The following is a 20,648-nucleotide window of genomic DNA, read 5'->3' on the forward strand; positions in this document are numbered from 1 at the left end:
TATAGAGATAGGATAGGTAGGTAGATAGATAGATCGATAGATTTATTGATAGATAAATAGATAGGCAGTGGTTAATAGATAGATAGGTAGAGAGAGAGACTAATATAGAGATAGATAGCTAGGTAGAGAGACTGATATAGAGATAGATAGTAGGTAGATATATAGACAGGTAGATAGACCGATAGATATAGATTGGTGGATAGATATAGATAGGTAGATATACTGATAAGGAGATAGATAGATAGACAGGTAAAAAAGCAGATAGATAGATAGATAAATAGATTGATTAGGATAACAGATTGGTAGATATTTAGATGCACAGTCAGATAAATATGTATATAGTTACGTAGATAGGCAGATAGATAGATAGATAATTAGATAGATAGATAGATAGATAAGTATATAGATAAGTAGATATATAGATATATAAGTAGATAAATCGATCGATAAGTAGATAGATAGATGTATAGATACATACATACATAGAGAGATAAGTAGATAGATAGATAGATAAATTAAGTATAGATATATCGATAGATAAGTATATAGATAGATAGATAGATAGATAAGTGGATAGATATATAGATAGATAGATAGTAAGATAGATAGATAGCTAGATACAGATAAGTAGATAGATAGAAAAATAGATTAGTACATTGATAAATAGGTAAATAGACATAGATAGATACGATATATAAATAGATAGATAGATAAATAAATAGATAGATAGAAAAATAGATAAGTACATTGATAAAAAGGTAAATAGACATATAGATAGACCGATAGATGTGTAGATAGAAAAACAGATAGAAAGGTATATTGATAGATGGATAGAGATATAAAATGATAGATATAGATAGATAGATAAATAAATATAGACAGATAGATAGATATAGATATTTATGTAAATAGATAGATAGATAAGTAGATATAGATAGTTATATAGATAGATAGATAGATAGATAGATCTCAAAGTTTCTTTTTGAATCAAAATTTGTCATGTTCATTCACTGAACCAATTTGTGTTCATTTACTGATTCGAGGTGTTCATTCACTGGGTTGTTGTGTCATTTTTTCTTTAAACACCAAAAAAAGTCGAAAGCGGTACCATTTAAGCTCCCGCGATTTTTTAGAGATATTTACATAGATCAATTGAATTGTTTTAGCTATCACGATCTGTATAGTATAGAATTTAAAATTACTATAATTTTTGAAAAATGAAATTGTGCTTAACTGTTCATTCTCTGGTCGGTCTACCCTATCCCCCGAAACTAAGATTTCTCAAATTTTTAACGTTGCTTTAAAATAGGAGACGGATGTTAACATTTCTTCAGGGACGGAACTTGTTGCATTACACTTAGACAGGGTATGGGAATTCCAATAATTCATGATGCGAACATTCGTTACTTTTGTTAGTAACTGATACCGAACACTATTATACCGGTTATTAGCTTTCTGCAAAATGGCAAAAAAGAAGTTTTGATGATATTACGGAAAAAAAATGTCATACCCCTTATTAATTTTATGCCCAGGGCATGGTGCCTGAGTGCTCCTGCGGTAGTCAAGGCGTGAAAACCACTGCACTTGCTTTAATTTCATGACACAATAATATTCACATTCAAATTGGTAAGAATTCTTGTCAAATTCTCGTGACCTAATCAGCGAGTTTGGTAAGGTTCGAGTTACCATAACCGAAATAGTAACTTAATATTTAGAAATCGCGTAAAGTGTCCGGTAAGTATACCAAAAAAAAAGTGTTTATTTAAAGGTTCAAAAAGTTGGAAATCCTTTGGTGCGAGATCGGGACTGTGAGATGGGTGGTCCAGAGCTGCCTTTGCTAAGCACAAAATTCGTATCTGAAACTTTTAACAAAATTGAGTAAATGTTTCCAGGTGGTTTTTTGTAACGTTTTCAGTGTAAGTACAGTGTTTTACGGTTACTTGAGAACGGAAATATTTTTAATAAATTTCTGGAAAAGGGCTGCTGAATCAAATACATGGAGGCGCAAAACTTTAAAAAGCAATATCTCGGTTTGTGTTGATACCCCTTTTGTGCATAGCACGGCAAAATACCACTCAACGCAAAAAACATACCACACTTCTTGTTTCATTGGCGGATTTGGCGTTTCCGTCAACGCAATCATCTTCTGAGATTTTGTCCTATTAGTAGGCACTTAGCTCCATCCACCCTTACCGTTTTAAAGCTCTAATCATCTTCGTTATCTTCAGTGTGGTTATATTCATACAGAGAATCTGCTCTTCCGTCGCTCTTATTACCTTACTTTTTGAAACCGCCTGGTTGATAGAATAGGGAAGTTGCAACCTATTAAATGTTCATATTTTGGCTATTGGATATTGTTAATTGACCCTCAAAACTAAAAAATTCACCATCGCCGAATTTTAAAACACCGCGGTTGATTTTTAATGAATTTTTAAAAATCCACGCGCAAAAGTGCGCGCTTCTGAAACGTCACTAGCCTACGTCACAGGGCGCGAATGGGCAGCCTTCCGCCGAAGATCCCTTGTTTTCGCTAGGAACATTTTGAGCGCGCTGATATTTTTATTTTTTAGAAATTCAATAATCCTTTTGAACACACTATGGAGACCGGATTCGTTAAAGCACAATCTAAATAATCTTCCTCAAGTAACATCAATGAGGATATTCGAATATTTCCGAGAGGATGAGAGGTTTAATGTTCCAGAAACGCGAGGAGTTAAATGCGAGGAGATAGCCTTTTACGTTTCGTCTTGGAAGTCGAATGCGTGACCTTCGGCTTCTCCCCTACCGGAAGCCGCATGACGTCACTTCCTATGCCATCTGACGTCACAGGTGCTTGAACTTTAAAAATTAATTTAAAAAAAACTACTCATCGTATTGCAAATTTTTTTTCACCTATGATGTTCATACATGTTACACTATCATATAAAAATAAAATTGAAAAATCGAAAACTTCCCTATTAGAAAAAACGAGCAAAAAGTAAAGTTTTTACAGCTCGCGCGCTCTTGCTGATCCTACCTACTACAAAATAAAATGTTCAGTTTCCTCTTCCCGTTCATCCGCCATCTCTCCGCGGCACAACTACGCTTTTTCCTAATGTTGATAGACATCCTCTGCCTTCCAGATAAAACAGCACACACTCTAGCTATATACTCCAGCTGCTTTGACATCTACAGGAGTGTATATAAGTTTTATTACATTTTATTTTGTCATGAATGCAGCTGAACCATTCTTCCTGCCATCCTTTTCCTCCGGAACCCCCCCCCCCCTCTTCTCCCTACATGAAAATGGGGCTAAAGTATCAGATGTTCAAAAAAAAAAAAAATGCGGCTGTGCTAACAAGAGTAAAATTTCTATGTACGTACTTCAAAAGTCTTTATTAACCGGAATTTTATGATTTATTTATAACTATTGGTATTTGCTGCGTTCAGCTAAATGATTTTTTTTTAATTACAAGTGTTCCTATATTGGATAAAAAATCCCATTACTCAAAAACTCTTATTTATTTTATCTTATTACTTTTATCAAACTAGTAAAAAGTCTTATTTTTAAGTACATTTTAAATGAAATTCACTGAAAAAGTGGAAGTAAAGAAAAAAAATCAATTTAGCTGGGAAAGTTTTAAATTAAAATTTCTGCGAGAAAAAGTAACTTTAATTTGAGAATCTTTAGATTTGAATAGAGCAATTTCGATGTAAAAAGAAACTTATTTCAGTTTTTACTTTTGTTTTTCAGTAACCGTCTAACAAATTTGCAGTTAAAAAATAGTTTTTTTTTCTTAGAAAAGGCGCTTTTCCTAAAAGTTAGAATTAAATTGCATTTCTATCAAATTTGTTTCTTTTAGCAAGTAGTTTGTAACATCTTAACGACTATAAGGCTGTTTTGTGGAAGAGTGAACAATGTTAGAAAGGTTTTTGAGGTTTTAGAAATAGCGTATGTAAAAGTTAAGATAGGTTTGCTTTGCTTATAGTTTTATGTAGAATAGTGGCACCCGCACGGCTTCGCCCGTAATAGAAAAATTAAAGGTCTTTTGGTTCGCTTGTATATTTACAAATAATGTATGGTGAATTTTCTCGCCAATTGGCTTGTACCGACGTTACAGTTCCACGTTATGATAATTTCGTATCTCGCCAATTGGCTTGTGCCCATGTTACGGTTCCACGTTATGATAATTTCGTAATTTATGATAGTTTTTTTCTTAAAATTGAAATAAAAAAAAAAACCACATCGAATTTTCGAAAAATCGCTTCGAGGTGCACACCCCCATGCTACATACTAACTTTGTGCCAAATTTCATGAAGGCCGAACGGTTTAGGCGCTATGCGCGTCACAGACATCCAGACATCCTCCGGACAGAGAGACTTTCTGCTTTATTATTACTAAAGAAAAGGGAAAGAAACTGAGTGAAAAGAAAATAATTTTAACTTAACTATTAAAAAATAATTTACATACATTAGTTGCAAGAAGATTTTTAAAAATATTGCAATTTTTTATTTCCTACTAGTGTGGTACCCGCACGGCTTTCCCCGTAGTAGAAAATTAAAAGGTCTTTTGGTTCGCCTGTATGTTTACAAATAATGTATGGTGAATTTCTCGCCAACTGGCTTGCCCATGTTACGGTTCCACTTTATGATAACTTTGTAATTTACTCATCCATCTTATGATAGTTTTGCACGGGAAAATGTTCTCAAAACTGGAATAGAAAAAGAACAAAATCGAATTTTCGAAAAATCGCTTCGAGGTGCACATCCCCATGCTACAATCTAATTCTGTGTCAAATTTCATGAAAATCGACCGAACGGTCTAGGTGCTATGCGCGTCACAGAGATCCAGACATCCTACAGACATTCAGACGGAGAGACTTCCAGTTTTATTATTAGTAAAGATATTGAAATTCTATGAAATTTTGTTTTTCTGCTCATAGTTCTTGCTACTAAGGTTAGTGCAAGTAGAGTCAGTTCGAGTAAAAAGAGAATTTGAATCGAAATTTCGTGGATTATCAATTTCTAGTAGCTGAGGTTATATTAGGCTGGATCAAGTTTCGGATCCAATTTCAGCCCATAACATTATTCCAGCTGTGGGTACCGTATGCATCTGAAATGGAATAGAACTATTAGGGAGTTCCCCAACGAGCTCTCCTTAAGCGTAAGCGATTGTCATTATAATCCAATTGAAACTGCATTCGTCGGTTCAGTGACATCCAATTCCGTCGAGCGCTACACTATTCCAAATGAAGAGAACAATTTGAAAGCACTAACCCTGCCTTTGTTCTTATCGAAAAACTGCACCTGCAGATGGGGTTATATATACTACGGGGTGCCATGATATATGATAAATGGACACCCCTAACAATATTCCACAACACCAGGACAGCCTAACGTTACGTTTGTGCCATGATTCAGTCAAATGTGTTCGTACTGATGGAAGGGCTAGTAGGAGCCGTTTTTTACAGGACAATGCTCGCTCACACAAAGCACTGGTGTCAGAAAGCTTTTATTTCCACACTATCACCTTTTCTGACCTGCGTATTCCCCTGATTTGTCACAAATTGAGAATATCTGGGATCTCTTGGGAAGGTAAGTCGTGCGGTCTGCGGGTTTGATCCAATAAGGAGCACAATTTTAGCAGGTGTTGTACGAGATGTCGCGGGATTACATACGAGACATTAGCCACAATCATCGCCAGTATCCCTTCTGCATTCATGTTAGAGATTGCCCAATAGGGCACTAAAGCCTCCCTTCATGTCAGATTTCCCAGTAATAAAGAATCATTTTACTTTAATTATGTTTCTTATACCAATGTTGTTCTAACATACAGGGGTGCCCGCAGGGGAGAGGGGGGTGAGTTATGGCGCAAGTTGCGCCATCTAAATTTTGGTGCGGATTTCAAAATATTTTGATTAATTTATTTACATTTATTGATTGATTTTTAACTGAAATTATTTAATTTATTTTATACTGTTTGTATTTCATTTATTTATCTAGTTTGTGTATGTGTGTGTATATGTGTGTGTCATTATCATAGCACAGAACTTTTCTCATCCTCATACAAATAATAGCCGATGATCGAGTATCCCGCGTGTTTCAACAATGAAACTCGCGCCACGGCATGGTACATAATATGTTTCAGTAATGTTTAAAATGCAGGGAAAGGCTTTATTACGATAAGGCTGAACTCGATCCGGTAACTCAACTGTTTTACTGGTAAGACTGTGTCATTTCAGGGGAATGAAGAAAGAAAAAAAAGTCAACAAATGAACGCTACCTACTGCAGTTTAGGGTTCATCCACTGGAGTTAAGGTTGCAATTTCAACTTTGAAAGTATCACCAAACAGGCAATGGCTTCGTTCAAATGTAGAAGCAGTTTTCATCCGTCATACCTTGACGGGTGATTTTCTAGTAAAATAATAATAATTAAAAATAGTTAAGTAAATAAAAAATACAGCAAAAAATGAAAAAATAAAAAGGGAAGGAGGGTTGAGATTTTTTTGAGGGGGGGTTTTTGCGCCATTGAAATTTAGGGGGGGGGCGGCATCATTCCAGCTTACGCATTAAAATTTTTTTTAGTTCTGAAAAAACACCTCTTTCTAGGTGTGTCGATTTTTTTAGTTATGTAATGTATTTAAGCCTGATTGTTGAACATGTGTTAGTTGACGCAACTTTTATTTTTGAGGCACACCTTTTAACACCGAGCAATGCAGCTAGAAAACAAATAACAGTTAGAATTCTTAGAAACTTGATGTTTAACTGTTTGAGTGAATTAATTTTGATATCGTTTTTATAACGTGCATGCTTTTTTTTTCAAATGAATCATAATTCATTTTAAAAAAATTCCTAAAAAATACCCTTATAGAATAACGAGAGAGAAAGATATAACTACTGTTAGAAACGTTAAAGTAGGTGCTTTTAATTCTGGACGAACTTTTTGTTTCTTCCAATTAAATGTCGTTACTAATCCTATGCTAGCTATTTCAACTTTTCGAAGTTTCTGTTTGAACATATATTTTTTACTCAGATCTTGTTTCTCTTTTTTAAACATTTTCCGCATCAATTGTTAAATTCCGACTTTTTCGGGCAATACTGAACAAAATATAATTCATCATTGTTTCCCGTATCCCACTTCAAGTTTCCTCAACAAGCGGTGACGTCAAATCCGTCCTCCTTCAACCAGAATATGCACACTTATTCCGTCATTATTTTCCTCCGAGAGCAAATTGAGATATCTTTAATGGCATATTTTCAGAAATATACAAATTGAATTTCGCATGATGTATGACTTTCAATTGCTCTACCCCCGGCTGATGCATGAAACGATTGTGCCTATGAGTAATGATGGGTCGGGAAGTGGCTGTGTACGCTTTTAAATTCTTTTTAATGATTTATTGGATGGTCGTATGCAAATTGCTTTCCGAGGAATTTTTTTCATGGTTTCTTTCGTAAACTATGAAATTTTAATAAGATGGAAATTTTTCACTATCGTGAAAACCGCTATAATCTATAAGAGCTATCAATCTAATTCAGTAGTCAGGCAATGCTATGAACGCAAGTTCAATTATACAAAACATTTTTGAATTTTCTGCGTAATATCTTGAAATTCAGCTAATCTTACAACAATTCATTATTTAGAATCTTGAATAGCATTTTTAAGTGTGTAATCCTTATATATATATAGATATATATAATAGCTAATTCAATTATCGAGTAACGCTCGTGACGTCACCAACAATGAAACTCGTGCCATGGCATGATAATTTGGTACAGGGCTGGACTAAGACTTTTGAGGGTACTGGGCACGAACTTGATTTGCCCTCCCCTCCCCCCATCTTGTGGCTATCCGACTCTAATCCTCCCCTCCCCTAACTATATTATTTATGTGACTCTAATTAGTTGAATCGCTTCATTAAAAAATCTTTAGCTACAGATTTGGTGCCCCCCAAATGTTGGTGCCCTGGACCCGTGCCCCATGTGCCCATGCCTTAATCTGATCCTGATTTTGTACTATTTTTTTCGTTAATGTTTGACATGCGGAGAAATGCTTTATTTTAATAAGGCTGAACGGTCTTCTGTAACTTAACTGTTTTATTGGTTGAACCGTCATTTTAGGAGAATGATGAAACGAAAAAGTGATCAGCGATGAACGCTATCTACTGGGGTTGAGGGTTAATCCACTGGAGTTAGGGTTGAAATTTCAACTATCAAACTATCACCAAACAGCCAATGGGGTTGTTTCCTTCAGTCAAAAGTTCTACTTTTAGTCACGGAAGTTGATGAGCAAAAAAAGAAAAAAAAAAATAATACAGTGTAGCACCGTTTATACGTTTTTGAAGGGACTGTATGAAAAAAGCGTACAAACGAAAAAACGTATAATAGGTATAGGTTAATGTATATTAGACTTTGCAGGGACTAATTTTAAAAACGTATAATCGATAAAAACGTATAAAAGAGAAACGTATAAACGGTGTTTCACTGTAATATGAAACCACAAAATACTTTCATTTTCCCCAACAGTTATTTTTTAATTAATTTTTTATAATGTCGGAGTTTTCAAACAAGGCGTGGTTTTTATGACGTCTCAAATGATGTATACTTTTGCGCATTTCACTTGCGCTTTCTGTCTACCGCATTTCCAGGTTATGATGATTCAGAAGCGAATTAAATGTTGCGCTCTACGCTTGCTGTCAACCATATCGTTGCCACTTCATATGAGTAAAGAAGTGAATTAAATATGGCGCTCTGCGTTAATGGCAACAGTGATTAGCAGTTCATCATTTGTGATGTCATGCACAGAAGCGTAAAGAAATGAAATTGAATCTGCGCACCGATTGAAATAATAAAAAAAAATAATAAACTATGTCAAATTATTTAAAAACGGTCAAATTCTATGTTCCGAATCATGCTCTTTCAGAAAAAAATGCTTTTAAAATGTCGGAAACGACCCTATTGCTTCGTTCAAATGTAGAAACGATATTCACCCGTCTCATACTTTGGCGGGCGATTTTCTAGTTTTATAAATAACTAGCAGTACCCGCACAGCGATGCCTGTACTAAAAATTTAAAGAAAATCCGTCGAATTAAAGAAAAATTACATCAAAAGTACATTTGCAGTAGCTTTCAAATGTAAAAAACTCCGTAATTCATCGCCAAATTCACCAAGCGACTTTCTAATTAAAGAGAAAATTAACATACGCACAGTGAATTTAAAACAAAGTAGTAACAGTAAAATATTCATAAGCAACAAAGGCAACTTCCTCCAAAATGTTTAAAAAGGAAGTAATTGAAAAACTGTCTGGAAAATGGGTTATAGTTGAAAATTGTCTGGAAAGTGGACCTAGTGTTATAGCAATTTCTCGAAAGAGAAGCCTTGAAAATTGACTCAATTAGAATCGCTTATATCTCCGGTCCTAATTAAGTGAGAGAAATGGAAGAAACACCTTCTTGTTCAGAAAAAAAAAAAACCTTTCCAACGATATATAATGTTAGGGAGTGGGGGGACTTTTTCAACTACCAATTTGGCGAAACATGTGAATTTTTAGCTTAATTAATTAGAAAAGAACTAATTCGAAATTTAGAATTCGGGCTTCGAGGTGCACACCCCCGGGGTACGTTCGAATTTTGTGCCAAGTTTCAGGGCTGTAGGTGCTATGGGGTTTTCTAGCCATCGGGTACAAACAAAGAAAGAAAGAAACACCGTTACCTTTATATATATATATATATAGATACGAATGAACATTTTACGTCTATGATTGGGGTAAACCTATCGTGGCAGTGTTTGAATGCTGTGATTACCAGGATCTGTGAGAACCTTCACAATGCTGCCAGGTTAGGTTTACCCCAACTTTAGTTTGCTAACAAAGCTTTATTGCTTCATGATTACGCTATTCATTACGTAGATATTAAGCATGACTAAAAAAAAAGAATCTGTCCGAGAATTTTTTTTTTCAGATTACTCAAAATGGTTATTTAAGAAGGGACTATAAATTACAGGCTCAAAATATATGAAGAAAACTGCCCGATTGCGTTTGCATTGATGACATAAAAGGAATACGCAACATTTTTGCGCCAATAAGTTCAGCAAATCATCAAAATTTGTATTATATTTAGTATAGTTATTGTCACATGACAAATACATTTTTATAATTAGTTTCATCCTAAAATTGATTTTAGACTTTGTGCCCCCCCCCCTCCAAAAGAAAACACAACTATGAAGTAATTATTTTTAGATGTTTATTTAAAACTGCTGATTTAATTTTCTAAACAGGGGTCATTCCATAGAAATGTCAACCTCAACCTCGGAATTTTTTTTTCCACAAAGCCCTAATTGTGACATATCACTTCATTCAGCATACTTTATAGTATATAATTCCAGTAACAGTTTGCAAAAATTTCATTCGGTGTTTTTCTTCTGGCTCTAAACGTGCGAGGTGGTAGAAAAGGCTTAGCATACGCAAAAAACATGCGTCTAAATTTTCTTGTGTAATGTAAAAATGTTTGCAAATTTTTAAAAGAACTATGTTTATTCTAAAAGATTAGATGTTGGCCCAATAAAATTAACTGTTCTTTTTGCATACATTATAAGATAAGTATTTTAATTAGTTTGGTTATTTCACTGAAAATATTCACGTTACGTTAGTCACGAAAATGAACTTTTTTCTGCTTAAAAACTAAACCAGATGAATGAACCAAACAGCACTTTTTATTTTCTTTCATCTGTGTCATATCTACTTAAAAAGTGCAAAATATTTATTTCAGTATCAGTAGATATAAAATAATTAGTGTGACTAACGTAACATTTGAGCTGTGACTAACGTAACAGTTTGCATGTGACTAACGTAACATTTTAAAAAGACTGCTAATATTTAAAACTTAATTTAATTCAATGTACATTTTCATGAACAATTTTGAATAAGTAGGCATTCTATATTGATTAAAAATAATTAGGGTGAAAAATAACAGTAATATTACATTGTAGACCTTCTGTCTACTTAGAAAAATACTTTTTTAAAGGTCTTTAAAAAGATACTTCCAGTTTAAAGAATTATTATTTAAAATTAAAAAAAAGTTGAGTAAAGCAAAATGAGTACTCTGCTGAATGTGCATTCAACACAAGAATCCGAATTAAGAAAAGAGAAAGGAGAACGTCTGTATTTTTTTTTAGAAAATACATTTCCACCTATTATTAAAATGAAGTAATGGCAGCTCGTTGGGGAAAACTTTGAAGATGTTACATGATACAGTGACAACAAGCGCTGCTGCAGCATATTTCAGAAAATGCATGAATGTTCGTTTAGAAATTTATAACATTTGCGATGATATCTGGAATTAAAATTCATTCTGCAAAAATGTTCGAATATTTTTTTTTTCAATGTTACATTTTAATTCAGGATGCACAACACTATTCGTTCGATGAATCAGTAAACCTAAAAAAATAATATGCCGTTGAAAAGTACTACGGAGTTTCTTATGACGGTAACTGGTATATCGGCAGAATACTGGAATTTGGTGAAACTATCAACTTGTATAAAGTTAACTTTTTAAAAGAGAGATATTTAGGATTTAACTAGACCAAAAATGAGGTTATTCAGTTAGTATATATAAAAGCATTTTTTTTTATTTTTTTTTAATTTTATTTTTTATTTATTTATTTATTTATTTATTTTTTCGCACATTCAAGTTGAGTTAATTGAACTGAATCCTTCCATTCAATTTCTTACACCATTATAGAAAAAAAGTAAAGAAAACCATAATGCAACATAAAAAGGGTTCATAAAAAGTGTAAAAGTAATATAAGAGCAAGAGATTATTTACAAAAAGCTTTTTATATGCATTCATTGCTTGTTATTCGATGGTTACGTTAGTCACGTTACGTTAGTCACACACAGTTTTTCGTAAAAGTACCATTAAGGGCCAAAAAAGATTCATCGGTAATAAATCTGTTGTATATTTTTGAAAATAGACTGTTAACCTCTTACAAATATATCGACCAATTTAAAATGCTTGCGTAACTTTCAGAAAAATTTGCCTCGTAACATAAGCATTGTTTCTCAGGGTTGCAAAAATGTTACGTTAGTCACAATGCCTTTTTTGATGAAAAAATACCTGCCAGCGCTTATTTTTCTTCAAATTCTTTGTATAAATGAAAAATAGTCACCTTGTACATTTTAAATCAGCATATCAAACTAAAAAAAACTTATTTTTTCTCCCGGTGTAAGTAGAAAGAGTAAGAAAATCAGCTGCGAATGTTACGTTAGTCACTATGGAATGACCCACAGCTCATATCTGTCCATGTTTCTCATTGAAAAACCGATTCTGATTTTAATATATAAAATAAATTTCCATCAAGAAATTCATGACTCATATCCATGGACTAGTTTTATTTCCTTAAAAAATTAAAACATAAATAACGCGACTGGAAAATCTCTAAATATACTTTTTTTTTCATACGTAATTCTTGTTTCAAAGTGTTGTAATTTTTTCAGTGTGATTTGCAGAAAATATTTTTATTATTTTATGCCTTTCAAAGGGGAAAAATATTCAATGTGACTGAATTAAATCGGCACAGTCTACAAAAATTGAATTAATGTACACTAACTAATGGATTTTCTTTTCATAAACGAAAAAAAAAATCAATCCCACAGTGAGCATTATCAAATAACATTAGAGAAAATACTTGCCTCAGGCTTTTGAGTTAAAGAAAACAATCTTATTACCAATAATAGAATGTCTCAAGATGATGTTGAAGAGTAAAAAGGAATGTTTTATAGAAATAATTTTAACGAAAAGTTTTTTTTCCTTCTTTATCTTTCGTATAAAGCTGAATCTATTTAATTATCTATTTGCTGTTTCTTGCATAGATTCTAAGAATTGCTTTGATCAAATGAATCATTTTAAACCATAATTTTCATATAGTGTCTGTTTTTGACTTTAGCTTTAAAATTGCTTTTGCTCTTAAAACTATACAAAGTTAGATTTTGAAATACGGAGATTGGGTAATAAAATTTTGTTTTTGAAGCTAAAGAAGTTTTACCGGAAACATATTATACTTGTTTATCGTTATTATTTTAAACTAAGTAAGTTGTTTTGACATGGGAATTATTCCTTAGTTTTTATTAAACTAGGGGACTCTGCCCCTGCTCGCTGACGCTCGACAACCCCCGAAGATTGCTTCGCACTTTTATTTGATTCGCTGAGATTTAAATCTTCTATTTGAAACAGTCTGGTTAAAAACACGTTATGAATTCCGTTTATAACAACGTGAAAATCTCCCCTCTCCCTCACATAGAAAATATAATTTAAGTAAAGAGCTCATAACAAGACCACAATCCCGCTCCCACTCGAAAAGAGCTCTATAAAAATATGAATAACCGAGATATACAAAATAATCGCTTTGAACAACACCTCTTTCCCGGGTTCCAAAGTAACTTGTACCAATTTGTGCAGCTATAAGTGCTAAGGGGCTTCTGAGCATTGCAAAACGGCAGTTTTGTAGGTTTGAAAATCAGTTTTCAAATTCGTGGTCTTTAGTAATATATTTAGCTCCGGGCTTGAATGGAGTCGAGCCTTGGACTTTTCGCTAAACTAGAAACCCTTATATCTGCTGTTCTAGTCAGTTGACAAAACAGGAACACGCTTTATTTGATGCAGAAAAAAATTCGTTTTCGAACGAAATATAATGTTAAGGGTTGTGGAAAATCTTTCATCCCTTTAATAGGCAACTTACGTAAAATTTTAGCTTAAAGTCATTACAAAAATGGTAATTTGAAATTTAAAAAATACATCCCAGACGCAAATCCCCGGGGCTCGAAGTTACTGTGTGCTAAATTTCAAGGTAGTAGGTGCTAGGGAGCCTCCTGGACGCAGGCCCACCACGAACAGAATTTCACAATTTCTTTGAGGTTACTTTTTTTTAATGTATAGAGATACCTTAACACATAAAAATTTTCCTGAATCTGCTCAAGTTTTTTCATAAATGATATCATTGCCGACATTAAATTGACTCTCGTTAGAAACTGTTGGTTATCTGTCTTAAATTCTTCCGTCGCGGTAATTTTTGACCGCTGTCTCGACGTTGAGCTGCTTAACCCTTCTGCTAAGAAATGTAGCGTCATGGAAAAATACAGAAATACTTGTATTGCAAGATTTTTTATATTTCTTTTGTCTCTATAAATGATTAAAGAACTTGTAGCTGAGCTTTTTGTATGAGACACACAAAAATGCATAGTTAAAAATTGTAAACTTTCATATCCATAGAGTCAACAATTTGAAATAAGAGTTTTACTAAAACGGACGTTATAAGACCTTTGAATTTTATGTTTTTCAACCCTGCAAATTTCACTTACAATGTGTAACGATTCATCGAACAGAATTCTCACATAACACTGGTTGTGCGTTTATTTCTAGTGGGGTCTGCTTGTTGGATTCCCACTGTTTGCAAACCTAATCTGCGTCCACCGGAAATATAGACTGGAAGTAAACAAAGAAATACACCATTTGGCGATCTGAATCACGTGTTTGGCTTGAAAAAGAACAAATTGGTGCCTAATAGACAGTAAATGCGAATACTATTGGTTAAGCGCGTTTATTTACTCTGGAGAAAATCCTTAAAATTAACCCCGTAGTAGCAAACATTCTGGCAATCTGTTTGTTCACTTTCAGACTATCTATTCGTTGACTTAGTGTAGTACATAGGACAAAGAACTGAAGCTTAGTAAACAAAATTAAAAGTCATAGCAGCACATCAAATCGCAATCGTAAAACCAGTTCTTTTCGTCTTTTACACGCAAGTTGGTTTGAGCTGCACAGTTGCTGTAAGTGTAACACTGATTCAAGCCCGGATCTGCGGACCCGCAGCGCGAGGGGGGGGGGGGGGCAAGTCCTTAAAAGTCCCAACGGCCCACGAAATTGGGGAAAAAATTGAAAAAAAAAAAAAAAAAACTAACACTAAGCCTTATTAACGTTGTAAATATACACTGCTTTCCTTTGGGAAAAGCCCCTACAGATTTTATTGCAAGGAGCCAAAAATTTATAGATCCGGGCCTGAACTGATTTCACCTTAACATTCTAATTTCATTTTAATACTGTCTGATGTTGAAAAAAAAAGTATTTTGCTGTAAACAATGCCGTCACTAATTGGGTTTATTATTATCCATTATATCGTCTCTGCTGTGGTTAAGGATATCAATACTTAAAGAAGAAATTAGATCAAAAAAAAAAATTGTTCAAAGATTTTGTTTCCCCCGATAAAATTTAAACTTTCATTTTAAGTGCAGATTTTTCGTTGTTTTAAACCGACTGGGACGATTATAAAGTGGGATGCCCGATGATTGAAAACAAGTTCAAGTACTTGGTTCAACAATGTAAGATATATCCCACGAAATTACGAAAGCAATGTCCGCGTAAGTTTTGAATAGGGGGAAGAAAAAAAAATACTTTTAAATGCAGAATTTTTTGAATTTATTTTAGAGTGATCACGAAAGTGATGAGAGACAAGTTTGTCTATTAAAATGAAAACTACAAAAATATTTATTCGCTAGTCAAGTAAGCTATAGCAGGCACTGCTATCTCTTGCTAAGCGGTTCATTATTAGCGGTTGAAAGAGTTTACACCAAGTCAACCCCGTACGTACGATAGGACCTGTCAAATGAAACATCGGCCTCGACCATGCTTAGTTAAAATGTTTTACCTAGCTGGCTAATTTCTTAAACCACCGCAAGGTGGCGTATTCAAGCTTCAGAACTGCGAATCTTGAATTACATTTGCAGACGATAAAGATGTGTCAAACTCCACTTTTGTTTTTTTTTAAGTCAAAATATTTTTCAATTTAGAAGCAGACGATCGAATATAGTTTTAATAAACTGTTATTCTTTTTTGATCGCTTTTATCGCAGTGTTCCGAAGAAAATTCAGCGATTTAACATAATGGCAGATACAGTTGCTGTCGCAAAGATTTTTATTTATTTTTTCAAAAGTTAGTCTCAGAAATTACTTTTTGTTTGTAAAATTAGAAGCATAGCGTAGAATGCAGCTTAATGCTTATACATATCGAATTCCATGAAAAAAAAATCAGAAGAAGCTCTGTCAATTTTTAGTCGATAAGATATTTTTCTCGAAGATCATCTGAACAAGGTATGTGGCTATATTTTTTATTTATTCGGTGATTAGTTTTTTTATGAACCACAGCGCACTTTCTCTATTCATGTTTTTTCTGTTCGGAGTTTGATGAAGTCCTATGCTACATGCAGTAACTTAAACCGTTGAATATCAAATAACGTATCAAAAAAGACAGTTCATATGGGAAGGTAAAGAGCAGCAGCTGCAGAAATGAGTTTTTGAGACGCTTTTCGAAACGTGGTTTGGATCCCATTATAACAATAGGAAAATGTTGGAATTTTGACGTTTTTTAAATGCTTCATTTTCACAGGAAACCAAATAAGGAATGATTGTACTAATGCTAAATACAAAGATGACAAAAGTAAAAAAAAAAAAAAATGTAGATGCTAACCTTTTCTTTTCCACGGAAACATTAGGGGATTTAATTTTTGTTAAACACATTCCAAGATTATTACTCGAATTGTGGATAAATATGACGCAGAATTTAAACGAATAGCTACAGTGGCTCCCAAAAGTGTTCGTACACTTTGAAATTTTTTAGTAAAACCAAAATAACTCGAAACTGAATTCGAATATCAAGTCCAATATTTTTTCACATCATTCCTATGTCATTCTAAATAAAACCCATTGGTTTTTTTTCAAAATATTGACGGATCTTTTTTTTTTTTTTTTGAAATGAGTCAGAAAACGAAGAGACAGAGAAATAACACGCCACAAAAGTCATCGTACACTTAAATATTTTCGAATAAATTCATGATTAAAATTATCATATGCCGTTTTATTGATATTTTTGCATTGTGTTGACCCTTATAAGTCATTTGGCTTTAATTTTTTGTTTATTTATTCCTTAATATTGTGCTTATTACTGTAAAATGGCTGGTATTCGTAAAAAAAACGCAAACACCATTAAAAAATTGAATTTTTTTCCCACAGTAGTGGTAAATTGGTTTGAAATGTCTCTAAATTAGTTAATTTATTCGTTTGTATGGTAAAGTGCTTGATAAAATGCTTTAAAGAAAGGAATCGGACCGAAAACAAGGTAAGAAAAGGTCGACCGGCAAAGTTGACAAAACGTGATCATAGATTTAAAGTTAAAAAATTTATGAAAAATACACATTTGAGTACTGTAAAAGTTTCTGCCGAGTTAAATGAAACATTTTACATTTAATGTTCACCTAAAATTGTTCGACAAGTTCTCTGATTAGCTGTATTAAATGGGATCTCTTCCAGCAGAAATTTTCTTGGTCGTGCGAAAAACAGAAAGCTTACGCTTTTCGTCGCAAAATCAATGATAAATAAACTAAAAACGTTTTAGAATCACGTCTTACTTACAGATAAAAATTAATTCAACATTTTTGGTTAAATTGTTGCATAACTGTAAGTGGAAGAAAAAAATAGGAACTTAATCTTAAGAACTTAGTTGGATCAGTTAATCAGGACGGTGGAGGTGTTTTAGTGTGAGGGTGCATATCAGCATCAGGACTTCGTAGTTTTTATTTTTTTGATGAAATAATGAATCATGGTGTTCCTTTAAATATTTTAAAAACCAATTTTGAACTCTTAGCCAAAAATTTGGTTATTGTAAACAATTTTGTTTTTTATCAAGATAACGATAAGAAGCACTCGGTTTTCAACGTTTGCGTCTAGTGATTCGAAAATTGTCCTAAAGTTTAGAAAATACCCCCTCAAATTCCAGATTTTAACTTGATGTAATGTATTTAGAGATATCTGGAGGCTAGATTACGAAAATAGGGCTTTAAAACGAAAATAGAGCTAGAAACAGTACGACTCGAAGTGTGGTAGAACACTTACTCAGAAATTACGCAAAAAAAAAAAAAAAAAGAAAGAAAGAAAAAGAATGAAATCTATTCCCAGACGTTTAAAAGGTGTTATGAATACTGTATGATATTCTACTAAGTAATAACTTAATCAAAAGTTAAATTATTCAATAATATATAGACATTTTATAAAGTGTACGAAGACTTTTGTGAGATAAAATTTCCGGAACTTTTTGGTTTTTGATTTTTAAAAATTTAAGTTTTAATATTTTTTAAAAAAATTAAAGGTAGTTTTGTTAAAAATTAATCACAGATCTTATAATTAAATACCCATTCCGAAATATTAATTCTAATCAATGGATTGTGGTCTATTTCGTTGAAAGTCGTAGGTGTACGAAGACTTTTGGGAGCCACTGTATTCATTTTTCACTTCATCCACAGGATTTGCCCTTACCCAGGCAAATGATCCATCTTGTGATTTTCGGCATGATGAATTTTTTTTCTCTTTATCATGTTTTTGACTTGAATAGCTTTTTTGCGGTTTTTTCAATTGTATTGTTAGTCCTTGGAACGACTAATGGGCAATTCCACGAAAAAGTGGACATGAGGGTTGAAATTAAAAAAATGTTTTATTGCTACAAGAAATACATCAAATTAAAGCTAATAACATGAGGTTTACGAAATTATAAAGACAATTTTCATAAAAGTTACTTTTTTATTATTTTTTTTGAGCCTAAAGTTAACGTAATATAACAAACTTGTATTTAGAAAAAATATGGTATTTTCATTTACCCAGGGTTACTATTTAAAACAGGAGAGTTTTGGATGTGTGATTACTATTTGTGACAGTTGTCTATCCTTTGAAACACTTAATGTTTCATAACAAAATGTTTAACAGGATTTTTAGCATAAATAAAGTTATAAGGTCTTGCTATCACACCCGTCACAAAAAAGATGCTTAAGTTACCCTAGCAAGTGCATTCTTCCATTCGCAACTCCAATAAACTATAGGGGGAGCTGCTGACACTGTATTCCCTAATATTCTGCTTATTATTTTAAAATGGCAGGTATGCGTAGAAAACAACAAACACGATTCGAAATTTGATTTTTTCCCCTCACAGTAGCAGTAAAATGGTTTAAAATGTCTCTAAATTGGTTAATTTATACCATTCTATATTGTGAAGTGCTTGATAAAACGCTTTAAAGACAAGAATCGGATCGGAAACAAGATAAGAAAAGGTCAACTGGCAAAATTAACAAAGCGTGATCGGAGGTTTACAGTAAAAAAAAAAAAAAAATATATGAAAAATACATATTTCAGAACTGAAAAAGTTTCTGCAGAATTTAATGAAACATTTTACGTTTAATTTATACCTAAATTTGTTCGCCAAGTTCTCTGATTAGCTGGATTAAATGGGACCTCTTCCCGCAGAAATTTTCTTGTTCGTGCGAAAACCAGTAAGCTTACGCTTTCCGTCGTAAAATCAATGATAAATAAGCTCAAAACGTTTTGGAACAACGTCTTACTTATAGATAAAAATAAATTCAACATTTTGGGTTAGATTGTTGTATAATTGTAAATGGAAGAAAAAAAATGAGGAATTTAATCTTAAGAACTTATTTGGATCAGTTAATCAAGACGGTGAAGGTGTTCTTGTGTGAGGGTGCATCTCAGCATCAGGACTTGGAAATTTGGAATTTTTTGATGAAATAATGAATTATGCTGTTCATTTAAATATTTTAAAAAACAATTTTAAACTATTAGCCCAAAATTTGGTAATCAGAAGCAACTTTGTTTTTTTATCAAGATAACGATAAGAAGCACACGTTCGCGTTTGGTGCCTCAAAATTTGTCCTTAAGCTTAGAAATATCTCCTCAATCGCCAGATCTAAACTTAATGGAACATATTTGGAGATATCTGGTGGTTAGTTCACGAAAATGCACCAGTGAAATGAAAAGCGAACTAGAAACAGTAAGACTCGTAGTGCGGCTGAACACTTACTCAGAAATTGCACGAAAAAAGACAGAAAAAACAATGAAATCTCTTCTCAGACGATTAAAAGCTGTTATTGTTACTGCATGATATTCTACTAATAAAAAGTTAGATTATTTACTAATTTTTTGATATTTTTTCCGAAGTGTACGAAGACTTCTTTAAAATAAAATTTCCGGCACTTTTTGGTTTTTAAAAAATTAAGTTTTCATGTTTTATTAAAAATTTTCGTGCAGTTTTGTTAAAAATAGATCATAGATCTTATAATAAAATACCTATTTCGAAATATTAATTATAACCAATGGATAAGGGCCTATTTCATTGAAAGTCGTAGGTGTACGTACACTTTTGGGAGCCACTGTAGCTTTTAAAAACTTTCTAAATGAAATAGAAGATTAAATCATTTTATTTCTTGACAAATAGCATTGTACTTTTACTGATCTGAAAATACTCTTAACTATGAAAAGTGAAAAAATGTTCTGATTGCTGTAGAACTCAATCAAAAATGATGTATAACAATCAAATTAGTGCTTTTTTCTAAGACAATGGATTTTCAGCTGACATGAGATTAGAATAATTTCACCATTTTGTAAAGAACGCGACAGTAGTCGTATTTGTGGAGGGCTAAATGCAGTCAACATTGTCGAATTGAGCTAAGTCAAATCAAACAGCTTTTTATTTATTGAATTGTGCAGTGAAGATGACAAGAATTGATCAGTATATTGGAGCAAACACTAGTCTGAAAAAATATTGTCTGCAAGTTAGAATTAATG

Source organism: Uloborus diversus, unplaced genomic scaffold (genome assembly GCF_026930045.1).
Source record: "Uloborus diversus isolate 005 unplaced genomic scaffold, Udiv.v.3.1 scaffold_11, whole genome shotgun sequence".
In the NCBI taxonomy this organism is placed as follows: Eukaryota; Metazoa; Arthropoda; class Arachnida; order Araneae; family Uloboridae; genus Uloborus; species Uloborus diversus.